This window comes from Phacochoerus africanus, chromosome 10 (assembly GCF_016906955.1).
Source record: "Phacochoerus africanus isolate WHEZ1 chromosome 10, ROS_Pafr_v1, whole genome shotgun sequence".
NCBI lineage: Eukaryota > Metazoa > Chordata > Mammalia > Artiodactyla > Suidae > Phacochoerus > Phacochoerus africanus.
Window position 1 is genome coordinate 70389797 of NC_062553.1, and position 17934 is coordinate 70407730.

The window sequence follows — 17934 nt, forward strand, 5'->3', positions numbered from 1 at the left end:
CCAGCTTTTAAAGCCTCCTTCGTTTTTTGGCTGATAGCTCCTTCCTTGAAAGCACATCACTCCAAATTCTGCTTCTGTTCTCCCATTTATTCTTTGATTCTGATGCTGCTGCCTCCCTTTTACAAAGACCTTTGTGATTACCTTGGGATTCAGGGTGATCGTCCTTGCTCAAAAGCCTTATTCGCATCTGTGAAGTCCTTTTTGCCATATAAAGTCACATGGTCACAGGTTCTGGGGTCCCGGATGTGGACTTCTTTGAGCTGTTGTTCTGTCTACCACAGTTTATATGCCTCCTTTCCCGGTTACAAAGTTAGATTTGATATCCCTCATCCTCTGTGTTGTTTTGTCTTATTTTGTTTTGTTTTGTCTCTGGAATGGGAATTATAAATCTCAGGAGTTCCCGCCAGGCACAACGGGTTCTGCAGTGTCTCTGGAGCAGTGAGATCCAGGTTCGATCCCTAGCCTGGCACAGTGTGTTAAGGATCGGGCATTGCCACAGCTGCAGCAGAGTTTGCAACTATGGCTAGGATCTGATTCCCGGCCTGAGAACTCTGTAGGCCACAGGGCAGCCAAAAGAGAAAAAAACAAAAAACAAAAAACAAAAACAAAACAACCTCATAAAGGAACCTTGAGTATAAAGCATTTAGCACATTTGCTGTATGGAGTGGCAATAAATGAGGCCTAGTATATATTCTTATTATTGGATTTGACCGATCTGATAGATTGGTTCTTCTACTGACTGTGATCATAGAGACCTAGACCTTAGAAGTATAGAAGCTTTTTTTTTTTTAATTTCCTCAAATGTTAGCATTTTGTGTTTTCAATTTTTACAACAGGTCAGTATGACCTATTTCTCCCAAAAAGGAACGCGTAATGAAATCTCAAGAGGAAAATAGAAATCAGGAGGAAATATTTTAGGAAGTTCTAGCTTCTGGAGTTTTTAACCAAAGCTAGTTTCCTAGCTGAGGGCACGGTGACCCAGCCACTCTGCAGACAGTACCCCTGAGCGCTCCTGGCTGGCAACATCTTCGGGAGGTTTTTCAGTTCTGTTTGCTGTACCTGTAATTGGCTCACTGAGTTAGGAATGCACACACAGGGGATGAGCACACAAACGTGCATGTACACATATGCCTCATTCGAAAGACAAGCAGTATAAGGAGTTCCCATCGTGGCACAGAGGAAACGAATCTGACTAGTATCCATGAAGGTGCATGTTCGATCCGAGGCCGTGCTAGGGGAGCCACTCCAGGGCTACTTCTAAAGCCTCACATTCTGTTCAGAGTTCAGGTTTATTTTTCTTTTTATTGCCGGGTGTTTTAGGACCATGTCACTTTTGGTGCCTTAACACCTACTTGGACTTCACAAAATCCGCACCTTGTTTATGCAGCCATGTAACCCTCTCCTGCCAGTTGTATAAAATTACAAAAACAGTAAATGATACAGGGGATTTTTATACAGGATAAACAAACAAACAAACAAAAACACAACCCCGGTCAGTGATCTGGGGTTGCCATGAGCTGTGGTGTAGGTCACAGACACGGCTTGGATCCCACATGGCAGCTCCAATTTGACCCCTAGCCTGGGAACTTCCATATGCTGTGGTTGCGGCCCTAAAAAGCAACAAACAAACAAACAAAAAGATAAGCAGCATATTAGCAGAGTATGATGAGCAGTGGCCTTACATAGGATGTGTTTGTAATTCATAAAAGTAAGTTCCTTCCTTTCCACTTACTTATGAGAATTATTCATAGAAAACTTTATTGTACAGGAGTGCAAAAATATATGACTGTATATTATCCAGTTAGTACTTTTGAGTTTCTTCCTAAAAAGTAAGTAACCATTCATTCATATATATGAACATGTCTGTCTTTAGCAACCTACCCAACTGGAGAATTTACTTTTCTATCTATTTTAATCCCAATTTTTCTTGCAGAGATTTAAAAAAGCTAGTTCTGTTTTGTGTAAAAGGTAGTGTAATACTTGAAGATTGTTGAAGAAGTCACACCATGATTTATAGTAACACAGCATTCCTTATTTATTATATGATATTTGGTAGCCATCTGTGGGCTGTGCTTTCATTTACATTTGAATTATATTTAACTTCATACCCTGTGAAGATAACATTTGTTCATCTCGACTGATTTATAAAGCGATATGTTTCAAGGGTGTTTATAAAAATTTTCAAGTTATTGAACAAATACATTTAGGAAATACCTGCTGAACATCTATTATATTCTGGGAGGATATGAAAGTACTGAGGATGAAACAAATGAATCCAAGAACCGACTCTCACGGGAATTTCCATGTAGAAGAAAATAGATAATGAGCACATAACCAATAAGTTTGCTGTGCTATGGTAGTGAGTGACATGAACTATGAAGAAAATAACAAAAGAAAACAAAGCGGTATGAGGGGAGAGAAACAATGAGAAGCTGGTTTGTTTGTTTTGTTTTGTTTTGTTTTGTTTTGTCTTTTTGCTATTTCTTGGGCCGCTCCTGCGGCATATGGAGGTTCCCAGGCTAGGGGTTGAATCAGAGCTGTAGCCACCAGCCTACACCAGAGCCACAGCAACGCAGGATCCGAGCCACGTCTGTGACCTACACCACAGCTCAGGGCAACACCGGATCCTTAACCCACTGAGCAAGGCCAGGGATTGAACCTGCAACCTCATGGTTCTTCGTCGGATTCATTAACCACCACGCCATGACAGGAACTCTGAGAAGCTGTATTTTAGATTGAATATGGGAAGGGAAAAAAAAAAAAAAAAAAAGCCCCTGATGACTATCGGCCTGGAAATAGCCATAAGGTCTTTCTGTTGAACATAAGCGACTTTAAAGAAAACTGAAATCAGACAAAATCACCCTTGGAATTCTTTTAGAGCAAGACCAAAACCAGACAAAATAGTAATCACATCTGAACACAGAGGAAAACAAGAACACTGTGAAAACTGCAAAAAGAAAAAAAAACCCACCCAGGGCATTCCTGCTGTGGATCAGTGGTAATGAAACCCAACTAGTATCCATGAGGTTGCAGGTTTGATTCCTGGCTTTGTCTAGTGGGTTAAGGATCTGGCATTGCTGTGAGCTGTGGTGTAGGTCATAGACACGGCTCAGATCCTATGTTGCTGTGCCTGTGGTGTAGGCCGGCAACTATAGCTCCGATTTGACCCCCAGCCTGGGAACCTCCATATGCCACAGGTATGGCCTTAAAAAGACAAAACCAAAACCAAAAAGCAAAAACCAAAACCTAAATATCCCCCTCAGCCAGCTAATATAAGTAATTGCTGATTCTTTGCAATTACAGATTTAGCCTCACTTCATTCTTTTTAGTTAAAAATGACTAAGGTAACCAATTATGGAATTGCCCTCACTTCCCAACAACCTCAGAGCAAAACCATGTTTCATTGGATCCTCCCCAAAACTACCCAGTGCAAACTTGAGCCATATGACAAGCTTCTCCTAACACTGTCTTCCTGACACACCCCATGATTCTCATGGTGTGCTGCCTCTCACTGTAATGAACCAAGGAACCCCATTTTGAGTAGAGGTGTGTTCCTGGCGCCCTTTGGCTAAGAGAAGTCATCTCTGATGAATGGACTATTGAGCAAATACTTGAACAGAGTAAAGAATGGAGTTCCCCCTGTGGCTCACCAGAAACGAACCTGATTAGTATCCATGAGGATGCAAGATCAATCCCTGGCCTCGCTCAGTGGGTTAAGGATCCAGCATTGCCATGAGCTGTGGTGTAGTAGCAGACTTGGCTTGGATCCCACGTTGCTGCGGTTGTGTTGTAGGCCGGCGGCTGCAACTCCAAATTGGCCCCTAGCCTGGGAACTTCCATAGGCTGCAGGTGTAGATCTAAAAAGCAAAAAAAAAAAAAGCAAAAAAAAAATTACATTAAAATAAAATACAATAAAAATAAATTAAGGGAATGAACCTCTTGGCCATTTAAGGAAACGGGAATAGCCAAATAGCCAGTGCAAAGAGTCCAAGGCAGGTTCATGTCTGGGTAAGTTCAAAGAAGAGCAAAAATATGGAGATGGTTACATAATAAAGTCAAAGTCCAGATTGTGAAGGGTTTTCTTTGCCGTGGTGTTATGGACTGAAGATTTGTATCCTCTTTCCCAAAATTTGTATGTTGAAGTTCAAACCCTCAATATGATAGTATTAGAAGGTGCTAATATTACTGCCTTTGGGAGGTAAGTAGGGTTAGATGGATTGGTGCCCCTATAAGGAGAGATACCAGAGTTTGCTTCTTCTCTCTGCCCTGCAAACGCACCATGATGTGGATGGCCACCTGCAACCCAGAAAGAGGATTCTTGCCGGAAAACGACAATGCTGGACCCACCCCACCCCAGACTCTCAGCTTTTAGAACTATGAGAAAATATATTTCTGTGGTTGAAGTCACCAAGCCTTTGGCAGTTTGTTGTGGCAGCCCAAGCGGACCAAGACACGTGGTAAGGGCATGGACTTTCCTCCTCCTCAAGTGAGTTGGAAACCTTTGAAGGGCCTTAATAGGACCTAACAGGCTTTTTTTTTTTTTTCTTTTTTTGTCTTTTTGCCTTTTCTGGGGCCGCTCCCACGGCATATGGAGGTTCCTAGGCTACAGGTCTAATCAGAGCTCTAGCCACCGGCCTATGCCAGAGCCACAGCAACGCAGGATCCGAGCCACATCTGCAACCTACACCACAGCTCATGGCAACGCCAGATCCTTAACCCACTAAGCAAGGCCAGAGATCGAACCTGCAACCTCATGGTTTCTAGTCGGATTTGTTAACCACTGAGCCATGACGGGAACTCCATGACAGGCTTTAATAGTATCTCTCTTGCTGTTCTGTTGAGAATATATTGTAGGGCAGTCAGGAAAATGTCCAGTAAGGAATTGATATGGTAAACAGTAGTAACTTTGTTCAGGGTAATAGTGATGAAAATGGTGAAAATTATTTCTTCCAGTGATCCCTGGGAATAGAACAGTTTACTGAAATCCAGTTTAGGATATCAAATGTATTTTGAAAGTATAGACAATAGGTTTACTGATCCAATCCATGTGGATCCTGAGGGAGACAAAAATACAAGTAAAAAGAGATTTTAAGGTCCTGAAATAATAGAGGAATGGAGTTACCTTTTGCTAAGATTTATGAGTCAAGGGGATAAGCTGTTGGAGAGATTAAATTAAGATCTCAATTTTGGACAAATTAAATTTGGAATGACTTTTTTTGCATGCAAATAGAGATACCCACTAGATAGATACCTGAGTCTAAAGCTCAGGGGGTCAAAATGGGATGGAAGTGACTAAAATTGGGAGGAGGCGAGGATGTCTAGGAGGGAAATTTTTTTTTTTTTTGCCTTTTCTAGGACTGTGTGCATATGGAGGTTCCCAGGCTAGGGGTCAAATCAGAGCTGTAGCCACTGGCCTACGCATTTGCGGGATCCAAGCCGTGTCTGGGACCTACGCCACAGCTCACAGCAACGCCAGATCCTTAACCCACTGAGCAAGGCCAGGGATTGAACCTGCCACCTCAAGGTTCCTAGCTGGATTCGCTAACCACTGCGCCAGGACGGGAACTCCGGAAATACCATTTTTTAAAAATGGGGACCTGAGGCAGAAGTTTGCTGAGTAACTATCTGTAATCTCCACATGATAGTGAAGAACACAAATTTGGCTAACCCAGGAACGAATGTCCGTCCAAACATAACTACTGTCTCTTAGTTGCTCATGTTACTAATCCAAACTCGGGTCCGCTCACCCTTTGTCGGTAAAGCCAGTCTACTGCCACCAAGTGGTGGTGAAGGAAAGTGCAGCATCTATTGCAGGTGCCAAGCAAGAAGCCCAGGCAGGCAGTTAAAGCTTGAAAGACCTAAATTCCCCTGTGGCTTCAGGGAGAGATTTTTTTTTTAAAGACAGGGTGAGGGAGGGTGGTTGTGGGGTGCGTTGCTCAGCTAGTGGACCTTCTTCTGATTGGTTGATGGTGAGGTAATAGGAAGTTGACATCATCAGCTTCTGATTCCAATCGGTCTGGGGTCTACAGGTGTGTGGGCAGCACACAGTCAAATTCTTCCACGTGGTGAGGGTGGAAAACAGCCCATAGTATATGACTCAGAATATTGTCTATAGCCTTTGAAGAGGAACAAAATGTCCTTGACTTTGTTTAGCAGCTAAACTGTTATTATTTTGTCTTGCTTTACTGTTTCCTTTGCTTTTCTGCATTTCCTCATTTCTCTGATTAAATTTATTCTTTGGAACTTGGGGAAGACCTAGAGGGCTAAAGTTTTTCTATAAATAAGAGGCAGGCAGAGAATACGCACGCGCGCACGCGCATGTGTGTGTGTGTGTGTGTGTTGTTGTGTGTCCTGGGAAGGCTGCGTAGAGTCCTGCTGGGTTACACTTGTAGAGGTTATTCCTTTTTATTGCCCAAAGGGTTAAAAATTGCAGGTCCCCAAGGATAAATTCAAATGGTAGACCTGGTCGCCAGAATCCCTTTAGATTCACTGAAAAAAAAATGTGAGCAAGGAAGATTGAGAAACATTTCTATATTTTTGAATTTAGGTAATAGCAAGGAGCAGCCCAAGTCTATTAAAGTAAGTATTATGTTTCTCATCTTATTTTTTTAAATTTATTGTTGTTTCCCCAACACACTTTTTTTTCCCCACTGTACAGCATGAGGACCCAGTTACACATACATGTATACATAATTTTTTCTCCCATTGTCATGCTCCGTTGTAAGTATCTAGACATAGTTCTCAGTGCTACACAGCAGGGTCTCATTGTTAATCCATTCCAAAAGCAATAGTTTGCATCCGTGAACCCCAAGCTCCCAATCCCTCCCACTCTCTCCCCCTCTCCCCGGGCAACCACAAGTCTCTTCTCCAAGTCCATGATTTTCTTTTCTGTGGAAAGGTTCATTTGTGCCTGTATATTAGATACCAGATATGAGTGATATCATTTCTCATCTTGAGCTCTGTTTTCATTTAATTCAGCATGATAATTTTCTGCCACATTTAATATTTGCTAGGTTGGGACATGTATAGGAATGGGGCCTCGGATGCCTTTTCACTACAGATTTTTATAAATTATTAAAATGGCAAAGTGACTGTTAGAGAAAACTTAGATACACAGACCTGAGAACAGGGAAAATTGGCCAGCAGTGTAAGCCAAAGGACATTAGCAGCCTCAACGCTCTAGGTAGAAAAGGAGGAAAGGGGTGGCAGTAGGTCCCATCCTGTTGCTTAGCCTGTGCTGCAGAATCATCAGCCTTATTAAATAAATGGACAATGCTCCCCACTTCCTCCCTGGGGCCGCAGCATTGTTAATTTCAAAATTATTTACTAGGAAGTAAGAATGTCCCCTGTTCTACTCTCGAATCCTGGAGGCAATTGCCTAAGGACCCATCATTAGGAGAGTTGTAGGAAAGCATAGAGAATTTGCTTTCAAAGAAGGACTGCATGTAATAAGGGGTATATTTATTTATGTATCTCTATTTTATTGACTTAAATAGACAATAAATGCATGACTAAGAATATATGAGAATGAATCAGCCACTTTTATGCCTTGGGTGGCTCAGTCACTATTTTATCGTTTCCAGATTAGATCCTAGAAATGACTTGTACTTTCTGTTTGAACAACAACAGAGCTGGATTCTGCTCAAACTTCTGCCCAAATCTACACTTGGCCCAGTATACTCAGAAACACCTTGAAAAAATAACGATAGAGCAAAGGAGCAGATCACTCTGTTCCAGACTGGACAGCAGTCACATGTGCCAGAGGAGACTGACAGGTGAAAAAGGGAGTGAGAGCCTGACAAAGAGCTAATGGCTGCTTTCAGGATGAAGCCTCTTGCAAGCTTATCCAAACTCAATAGGGGTTAAAGCACGTATGGAGGGAAGCTGAACGTGCAACAATTAACTCTCCCTTGTGTAACAAACAGGGCTTTTAGTTTTATTTTGTTTTAAAATTAAATTTTATTGTTTCTTAAAAATAGTCTGATTCTATTAGACAATGAAAATATAGAAGAGGTCAAAGCTGATTCAGTTACGAAATCTGTGAGAATTTTGCCTTCGGTCAGTGATGATTTTTGTGTTGGTATGAAAAATATTGATTAATTTTGTGTTTGTGTCCAAGGACCAAAATTGGATTCAGTAACAGGGGGCTGTGCATAACAACCAGAGAAAAAAAAGCTCAGGCAAGGATGAACGAAGCTGAAGCTGAGGTTTTGCAGAGTCACCAGGAGATTCACTGGAAGGCAGTCCTCCCCAGGGGCCTAAGTGGTAATTCTAGAACCTGGAAGCTTTCCACTTGCCCATTTCCCTTCCTTTGCTACCCTGTGATTCCTCCACAGTCTCCTTTTCTCTAACTTTTGTCTTCTAACCATACAGTGCCTTGGGCATAAATATTCATCAACTAAGCCAAAGGATTGAAAGAACTCAGGGTAAAAAAATTGAAAAATCTGGGAAATCAAACTAAAGAAACTGAAAGTCACTCTAATTTACCAACCATGCTGAGGCAATCAGAGCCATCATGTGGAAGCAATTTCATGCACATTTCTTTATACAAATGCATATGCACATGAACTCATTCACAACGTATATTTAAAATTTTTTCGTTATGTAAATGACACTAGACACCCAAGACTTTCTTTATCATCAAATATTCATTAACGGCACAATTTTAATGGTTAAACCATATCCCAAAGTAAAAATATTTTATTGTCTATAAGACAGTTTGCCTTACTGTTAAACTTTTAGATTGTATCAAATATTATAAATATATACATATATATAAATATTTGGGTGAAATTTAGATTTTTATCTTAAGATAGATTTCTTCAAATTGAAATATTTTTTGCTGATTTGATACATAAAATGGTTATCATTTATGCTGATTTATATCCATGATTCGTGGTTTTTTTTTTTTTTGTCTTTTTAGGGCCACACCCACGGTATATAGAAGTTCCCAGGTTAGGGGTCTAATCAGAGCTGTAGCCATCAGTCTACGCCAGAGCCACAGCAACACGGGATCCAAGCTGCGTCTTAGACCTACACCACAGCTCAAGGCAACGCTGGATCCTTAACCCACTAAGAGAGGCCAGGGATCTAACCCACAACCTCATGGTTCCTAGTCAGATTCGTTAACCACTGAGCCACCCCGATGGGAACTCCCAGAATAATTTTTCACTTAGATCCTTAACCACATTGAATGCTTAGATTTAAACTAAAATTGATTGAATGTTTCTGATATTTCAGGTACTCTGTTTAAGGAACTTACATAACCTAGTGAAGTAGGTATGCACCTACCTTATTGAGGGGAAAACTAAGGCTCACAGTGGTTCCAGGAATTACCCCAAATCATGTAGCAAATAAGTCCACAAGCCAGCTTTAATTTGTTTATTCAACAAATCTATATGGATGGACTCAGGGCTTCCTGCAATGGAAAGCAAAAGACAATTTCCTGCACCACCATCAAGGTTATGTTTAAGAATAGAAACAGACAGTAAATAAGTCGGTCAGCCTGAAGCCCAAAGAAGGAGATGGAATCAGCTCTGTGAGAGAACACAGGGAGCTGCAGAGGAGCCCTGTCTGACTTCAGAGCCCACACTGGACACAAGACCCCGTCCTTCCTCCAGGACCTCGCCTCTGAGTCCCTCAGCCCTTCCATGGCATAATTCTACCTTTCTTGAGTTTGATATTTTCATCCTCCTTTCTGGGTTGGCATATCCTTCTTCGAGGTTTACACTTTTTTTTTCTTAAACAAATGAAAAAGAAGGGACTGCTGCTAAATACTTAAAATATGGGGCTACCATCCTGATGCTTTTGTAGATTGAGCACCCACCACTGTCATATCTCAGATGCTAATTAGGACAGAAGAATCCCAAGTCTATCCTCCCTTCACACATATGTAGGAGTGGATACATGGACTTCCAGTGTACGATGCTGCGCCCGCCCAGTTACAAGGACACCTGCTCCAGAAACAGTGTCCCTCAGACTATAACGTACATGAGGGGTCACCTGGGGACCTTGTTCAAAAGAAGGCTTTGAATCAGAAGGTCTCGGATGGGCCTGGGATTCTGCCTTTCTAACAAGCTCTCAGTGACACCAAAGTTAGTCCATAAAGCACACCATGAATCACAAAACGTTAGATGCTAGGAGACTAGATTATTACAAACAGTAGGGTGAGCTCACACATGTGCGAGACCCTTCCAACTGTCCCAAGTGTAATGTGCCATAACCTACAACCTGGAGATCAGAATCTACCTAACTTTCAGCAAATCTGCCCTATGCACAAGGTCAGGATGGCCTTAAAGCAGAGAGAAAACAACCCAGCACTGTGCAAATAACTTCTGCTGATAAATCTACTTAATGGGACCACCTCTACTGCTCCTCAGATACCTGCTAATTGTCCTCACAGACAATTTTAATCAGGCTCAGGCATTGGCCCCCTGGAAATTGAGATTTCTTTTTGATCAGGTTACCCCTCCTTTAGGGAAAAAAGAAATCTGTTGACATAAGACAGATGAAACCTTTTCTCAAGGCCTCCCAATGACATAAATGCAATGTAATTATACTGGTATCCTGTACTCTATAAAGAGACTGAACTAAAAGTCTGAGGTCATCTGTAAATAGCAATAAAAAAAATTACGCTAAGAGTTACTATTGATTGCATGGGGCTTCCTAGACTGGAAAGTGAGTAAAACCTATAAGATAAAAAGAATGGAGTTCTTTTTGTGGCTTAGCAGGTTAAGAACCCGACATAGTGTCCCTGAGAATGTGGGTTTGGTCCCTGGCCTTGCTCAGTGGTTAAGGATCCAGCACTGCTGCAAGGTGTAGCATAGACCACAGGCACGACTCAGATCCTGTGTTGCTGTGCCTGTGGTGTAGGCTGGCAACTACAGCTCTGATTCGACCCCTAGCCTGGGAACCTCCATATGCTGCAGGTGCAGCCCTAAAAAGAAAAAAAAAAGATAAAAGAGACATGCCACTATAGACAGAAAATTGGTTACCAAAAAAAAAAAAAAAGAGAGAGAGAGAATTTCATCTACTATATTTGTATGTGTTAGGAAAATTCAAGACTTAAAAACAAATTTTTTCTTCTTCTTTCTTTCTTTCTTTTATTTTTGTGGCCATACTTGTGGCATATGGAAGTTCCCAGGCTAGGAGTCTAATCAGAGCTGCAGCTACCAGCCTACACCACAGCCACAGTAACACCAGTTCAGATCTATGCTTCGGCTTGTGGCAATTGTGGATCATTAGCCCACTGAGTTAGGCCAGGGATCGAACCTGTATCCTCATGGAGACTTTGTCAGGTTCTTAACCCACTGAGCCACAGTGAGAATTCCCTAATTTCTTCTTAATGCCTTCTAAATGTTGGGCATGCTCTCATGTGCCTCAAGGACTGAGGAAGAAATCTAAATAATATCGGTGTCCTATATCTAAAATAATAAGGGGGAAAAATGAAAAACCAATGGTGAACACAATATTTCATGTCATTTGTTTAGTTTCAATGATCAAAAGAATCAAAATCATCCCATATTGCTTCTTTGAGATCCAAGATCTGCTAGTATAATCACAAAGCAAAAAAAAAAAAAAAAAAATTACGAATTGAGTTATTGAGTTCAATGCTCTAATATAGGGTAACTGTATTGCAATAATATGTACTGTAAAATGCCAGATTATTGTGTAGAGTTCCCCTGAAATAATTGGCTAAATGTTATTTTAATAAGTGATAATTTAAATAAAAATTTTAAAAAACCCAAAATTAAGTTTCCTTTTGCATGAATTCAAAGACAGTAACATAATAAGATTACAATTTTTCCTATAGATATATCATATTTATTTTACATTATTTATTTATTTATTATTATTCTTTTAGGGCCTCACCCACAGCATATGGAGGTTCTCAGGCTAGGGGTCCAATTGGAGCTGTAGCTGCCAACATACACCACAGCCACAGCAACATGGGGTCTGAGCCACGTCTGCGACATACACCACAGCTCACAGCAACACCGGATCCCTAACCCACTGAGCACGGCCAGGGATCGAACTACTGGAGTGCCACTTTTAGGAATGCTAATATAAAATCTGTTTTTACATCTGTTTAGTTCTATAATGAGAAATTTCTTCTCCAACAAAAAATTAGTAAAAAGGTTTTCCCATCTGTCATCTCCCCAAAGTAGGTGAAGTGTGATTTAGCTGCAGTTATCTTCTCTAAGGAGAATTATGTCATAGTTACAGAAACAGAATGGAGGCCCTTGTTTTTTCTAATCATCCAATCCTATGTATGCTGGACAACCCTGGGCAAAATGCAACATTCATTCTCCCAAGAAGAGAGGAAGCTGAAACTTCTGATTTACTATATTGGCCACTAACTATCCATCAACAATTTAAATCAAAATGGCACTGATGATATGAAACATACGGAGTGGATAGAGGTCGTCTGTGTTTCCAGATTCCAGTTCAGTCTTAGTGTATTGTGCTCTGCTAAAAACTGGATTACTATCATCTACTCAGAACACTCACATCCTAATGGAATCCAGCTCTGATGTATTTTTGAGGTTCACACTGAATTACTCATTTTTTTTTTCTTAGATTTGGATAGAGATTCACTCAGTGGCTCACTTTGTAAATGCACCGATTCTTCTTTTCCGACTCCGAGTCTTCAAGTGCATGATTTCTTACACCTTAAATGTAGTTCATATCCCATGTTTGTCTGAAATCATAATTTCTATTATATAAAGGGCAGCTCAAACACTACCTCCTTTAGTGAAGGGTTCATCTTGGGTAACCTAACGCAAAGCTATCTGGAACTATAGGTTTCCTCTACCCTCGGGGGTTTCATTTAACTCAAATTCCCAAAGTACACAGGTCCTAAAGCCTGGGCCCTCGGAAGCTGATATTTTGCAACCCTCTTAAATAGCTGGCACGTAGGCACTGTCTCCCTGACCTCTGCCCCCAAATGATTATTCCTGCCATAAGGTTGCTCTCAGTTTTGTACAAATAAAAAAGAAGAGCCTCATGAGAATATGGTCCCTCCAGGGGATCCCAGCCCTACAGAATATTCAACTGGACCCCAGCACAAGGGCGTCTCCCTGTGGGATCCTGAGAGGAAGAGCATGCAAGCTTCTGCTTCTGCCTGAGCATTTGAGCAGGTTCCAGGTGATGCTTGCCAGCCTCCACCTGAATTTATTGCATGATGCTGCACCCCATACTGCGTTATCCATCCCTTAACACAACTCATCTCCAGCAAGAATCTGCTCCTTATTCTAGTTTCCCCATCTCTGAGCAGACTGGATTCATCAGGTTGGCAGCCCAGAAGTAATTTTGTACCTGTTCTCTCTCCCTTAATTCCTTCCACTCCTTCACTTCTAACTTCTCATCTGTAACCAAACCCTGAATATTCAACTTGCCAAGATATTTAACATTTTCCTCTCCTCTATATTTCCATTACATCTTTCTGATTTCCCTGTCATCTTTCATCATTTCACCACGGGCAACCAGGGCTCCCTGTTTGAACCTTGTCAAATCCACTCTCCGTATTAATTCTAGGATAATCTTAACTGAAGTTCAACTTTCATATTCCACCGCTTGGAGACCCCCTCTTGCTGACATAAAATCTATCATCCTTTATCAAGACTTAAAGAGCCCATTTTTATATGGCATCTACCCATCCATCTTATTACTCCCCAAAAGGAACCTTGCATTCCTGCCACACCAACCTATTTGAAGCTTCCTAAGGACATGTTGTTTCAAATGTATATGCTTCTTCCATATGCCATAAACAGCAGTCTCCCTCCTTAAGTCAAATCACACAGAAAGTTCATTTTTGTCACTGTACTAAAAGCCACTGGTGATGAAGACAGAGCTGGGAATTAACTCACTCTCTGAACACATTTGCCTCCCCACTCCCCCCCACCTCCACACACACACACAAACACACACACACACACACACACACACACACACACACACACACCATAGACCTGAGAAACTAGGCAAAGAAAGAACTTCTGGATAAAATCTATTGAATCTGTGGAGTTCCCGTTGTGGCACAGTGGTTAACCAATCCGACTAGGAATCATGAGGCTGAGGGTTCAATCCCTGGCCTTGCTCAGTGGGTTAAGGATCCAGCGTTGCTGTGAGCTGTGGGGTAGGTTGCAGACTCGGCTTGGATCCTGCGTTGCTGTGGCTCTGGCATAGGCTGGCGGCTACAGCTCCGATTTGACCCCTAGCCTGGGAACCTCCATATGCCATAGGAGCGGCCCTAGAAAAAGCAAAAAAAGACCAAAAAAAAAATCTATTGAATCTATGAACCAGTTAATACCCGATTCTGCCTCTAAATCTTTTAATTACATAAGAGGAAAAAAAAAAAAACCTCCTTTTTATAAAGTTTAAGATATTCTGGAGTAGATATATGTTAGTTCTGATTAATATAAGGTGTTTATAGAAATAATTTGTGTACAGCGGTATGGAAATGATAAAACTGTTAAAATTTGTACATGATTAAAAAGTGAGCAAAACTCATGAATCATGCATCTGCTGGCATCATTCAGTTATAATATATTACAAAAAGCAAAAGTAGTATAATTTGGGGGGTGTCATTAAGGGTAAACTTTGTATCTTTTTTATTTCAATGGATGTCGTTCACTAAAAAAAAAAAAAAAACATTTTAACAGAGACGAATGACAGGCTGTCCCCAGAGAATTTGAAAGACGTTAACAAAGAGTTAATTGATGGGTCCTCATTGGGCGCTGGCATTCTAAGCATGAGAGTACAGTTTACATTGGGGAGATAAGCAAAGATAAAGATCTTTCCTGCTGTTCTTCCTATTCAGGAATGTCCAGTGGAATTTAATGATTGTTGGCCTCATATATAAAGCACAGCATTTCTCACCAAGCTGGGAGATTATTAATCTCTTCATGAAATCCTGAGTCAGGAGTCATTTAGATCAATGGTACTGGGCCAAGTGCTCGGTTGCTGGTCAAGCGCTGGGGCCAAGGCAAACATGTTTTCCTGAGGATCAAACACAGCTGGGCGTAGTATGGTTAGAAGAGATGAACAAAATTAAGTCTGGCCATTGCTTTTGGATTGTGTCCCATTCCCTTCAATGAAACCACAACTTCTAGCAGTCCTGTTGCTCATTGCTCATTTCAGTTCTTAAGAAGAAATGAAGGTCATCCACCAAAAATTCTGTAGACTACAGAAGGTGGATCGTGGGACAGTGAGGCAATCCCAACAAGTGAAGGCGTGACATATTCTATCTCTGAGACATCCCAGCTCATGAGAAATCTCAGTAGGAGTGAAAAGGTGCCGGCCTGCCACACCTCATGGGTCAAGCTGTAAGAACCTACAGAATGCTAACTCTCCTGATGTTATCATCATTGAAATTCATGGTCTGCTAGCACCTGCTACTATGCTTTGACAGACCTACTGGGCTATGAGGAACTGAGAAAGAAAGAGTGAGCATCAAATAATACCCTTTTTGTGGCATCTCAAATCCAGTCTATATAGAAGCCAAAAGGGAAAATTCAGACTGTTTCAAAATCCCGTGCGTCTCTTCAACTCATTCTTCTACTATTCCTTAGTAATTCAGGAGAAGATCTGATATAGGCATGGTTTGTCTCAATACATGAGACAAGGAAACAATCATGAGGAGAATGTGAAAAACATACAGAGGTAATTTGCCAAGCATCTTTTACTTCCAACATCTTTGATGACCACACTCTCCCACCCTGCCCCTCTGCCCCAAAATACTGGAGCCTTAGGGTTCTTCAACACCCTGCCATATAGCCACACTACACCATTTCTGTCTATAGCCACACCTGTACTCGCTCTGAGCCCTGAAAGCTCTCCTCACCTCTTTTCACCTAGATATCTTCTATTCACCCTTAAGACTCAGCTGAGATGTCATTTCTGAACCTCTGGGTTGAGATAAAAGTGTTTTCCTCTGTATTCCTACAAACCAGTGGATGCCATGGTTTAGGAGCAAGAATCACCTGTTAAAGATGGAGATTTCCTCTTCATCAGTGGATAAAAATGCTGGTAAGTAATTGCATTTAGTAAAGTCCTCAGATGATTCGTAAGCACAGATTGAGACCTGTGCTGAGATGTTCTGCAAAAGTCTCTCTGAGAAATGTGGATGAGAAACTCTGTGCTTGTCTCTCTTAACAATATCCATATAATATTAGAACCATCTCGGGTGTGTGGTTCTCTCTGTCTCTCTAAAGACCACAATCTTTGTGAAGCTAGAGATCACATGTTACTCATCTGAGCACCATTACCATCTAACCCTGGTCTCACAGAGACCAGGTGTCCAGCAAATGTTTGTTGATCAGAAGGACCATATTCTAAAATATGATAATTACTTTGCCTTTATGTAAATGATTTTTGACATTTTTGACAGTAAAAACAACTTTGACTTACAGACTCAACCTAAGTTACAATATGCAAAAGGGCAACTGACTTACAGATACTCTACTACATTCCAGGTCCTTTGATCAGTACACTCTATACACTTGGTTAATATTTGATGGCTGATGACCTCCATTTTAAGGCTGAGTAACTGAGGCTTAGAGAGGCTAAGTGACTTAACCAACATCACACAGTTGTAAACTACATTTATTGATCCCAAAGGCTGTGCTCTTAAACATTGAATATGCTGATCCTATTAAAATTCCTAAAAGGTAATCCCATAGTGTGAACTCTATATGAAATTGTGTAGAGAGACTCCAGTATCTTTGTAACTATGACCATAAAACAGTACTATTAACTTACAATAGACTTGCTGGCTGACTCAAGCTAAAGCTGAAAAGACTTGTCTGTAGTATAGATGGTCTTTGGTGCCTACTTACACTTAGAAATGCAATGGTGTGCTCATTCAAGTAGCCAATTGCAGGGGACAAGTGAGGCTAATGTAGCACTTAGGCCATCACCCAATGCATATATAGTTTTGTTTCTGCAAAATTGTAGTCAGCAAAGCACATATACTATATGGGGATCAATACCATACATTATGTTCAAAAAGGGGTGAACATATGCTACATTTTTAAAGATCACGCATGTTTGAGAATGTATGTGACCTATATATATTAATTTTTTAAAGTTTAGTTGATTGACAATGTTGTGTCAATTGCTGCTGTACAACAAGGTGACTCAGTCATATGTGTATATATACACACACACATTCTTTTTCTCATAGTACCTTTCCAATCTGTAAAGTCTTTTATTTCTCTTTCTTGCCTAATTGCTTTGGTCAGGACATCCAGGGAAGAGAAAGGTATGTTTTAGTAAGTTAGGAGGCAAGCTCACATTCACGCTTCTACCAGCCTCAGGACATCACTGTTTGAGGTCAGGGATCAAGGGAAGATGATAGCTGCTCAACCATTCAACATTTGCAAGAAAACTTTGGCAGGCACAGCAGAGGACTCTGCAACCTAAGATGACAAGAGTATGCATCCTTGTTTTCCTGATCTTAGAAGAATATCTTTCAATTTTCACCACTGAGTATGACATTAGCTATGGGTTTGTCATATCAAGCGCTCATGTTTCAATCTTCATTGTAGCAAATATAAATGGCACTTTGATGTTGCTTTTCTGTTGTTGTTGTTTGTTTTTTAGGGCCACTTCCGTGGCATATGGAGGTTCCCAGGCTAGGGGTTGAATTGGAGGTACAGCTTCTGGCCATGGCCACAGCCATAGCAATGCAGGATCTGAACCACATCTTCGACCTACACCATAGCTCACAGCAACACTGAGTGAGGCCAGAGATCAAGCCCACAACCTCATGGTTACTAGTCAGATTCATTTCCGCTGCACCTTAATGGGAACTCTGGAACTCTGACAGTGCTTTTTTAATGACGACACATATGTGTCTATAGAGACAAACCCCACTTCTGCAGACATATATGGCTTAGTTCTATTTGCTTTCCTCAAAGGATCTCTGAGAAT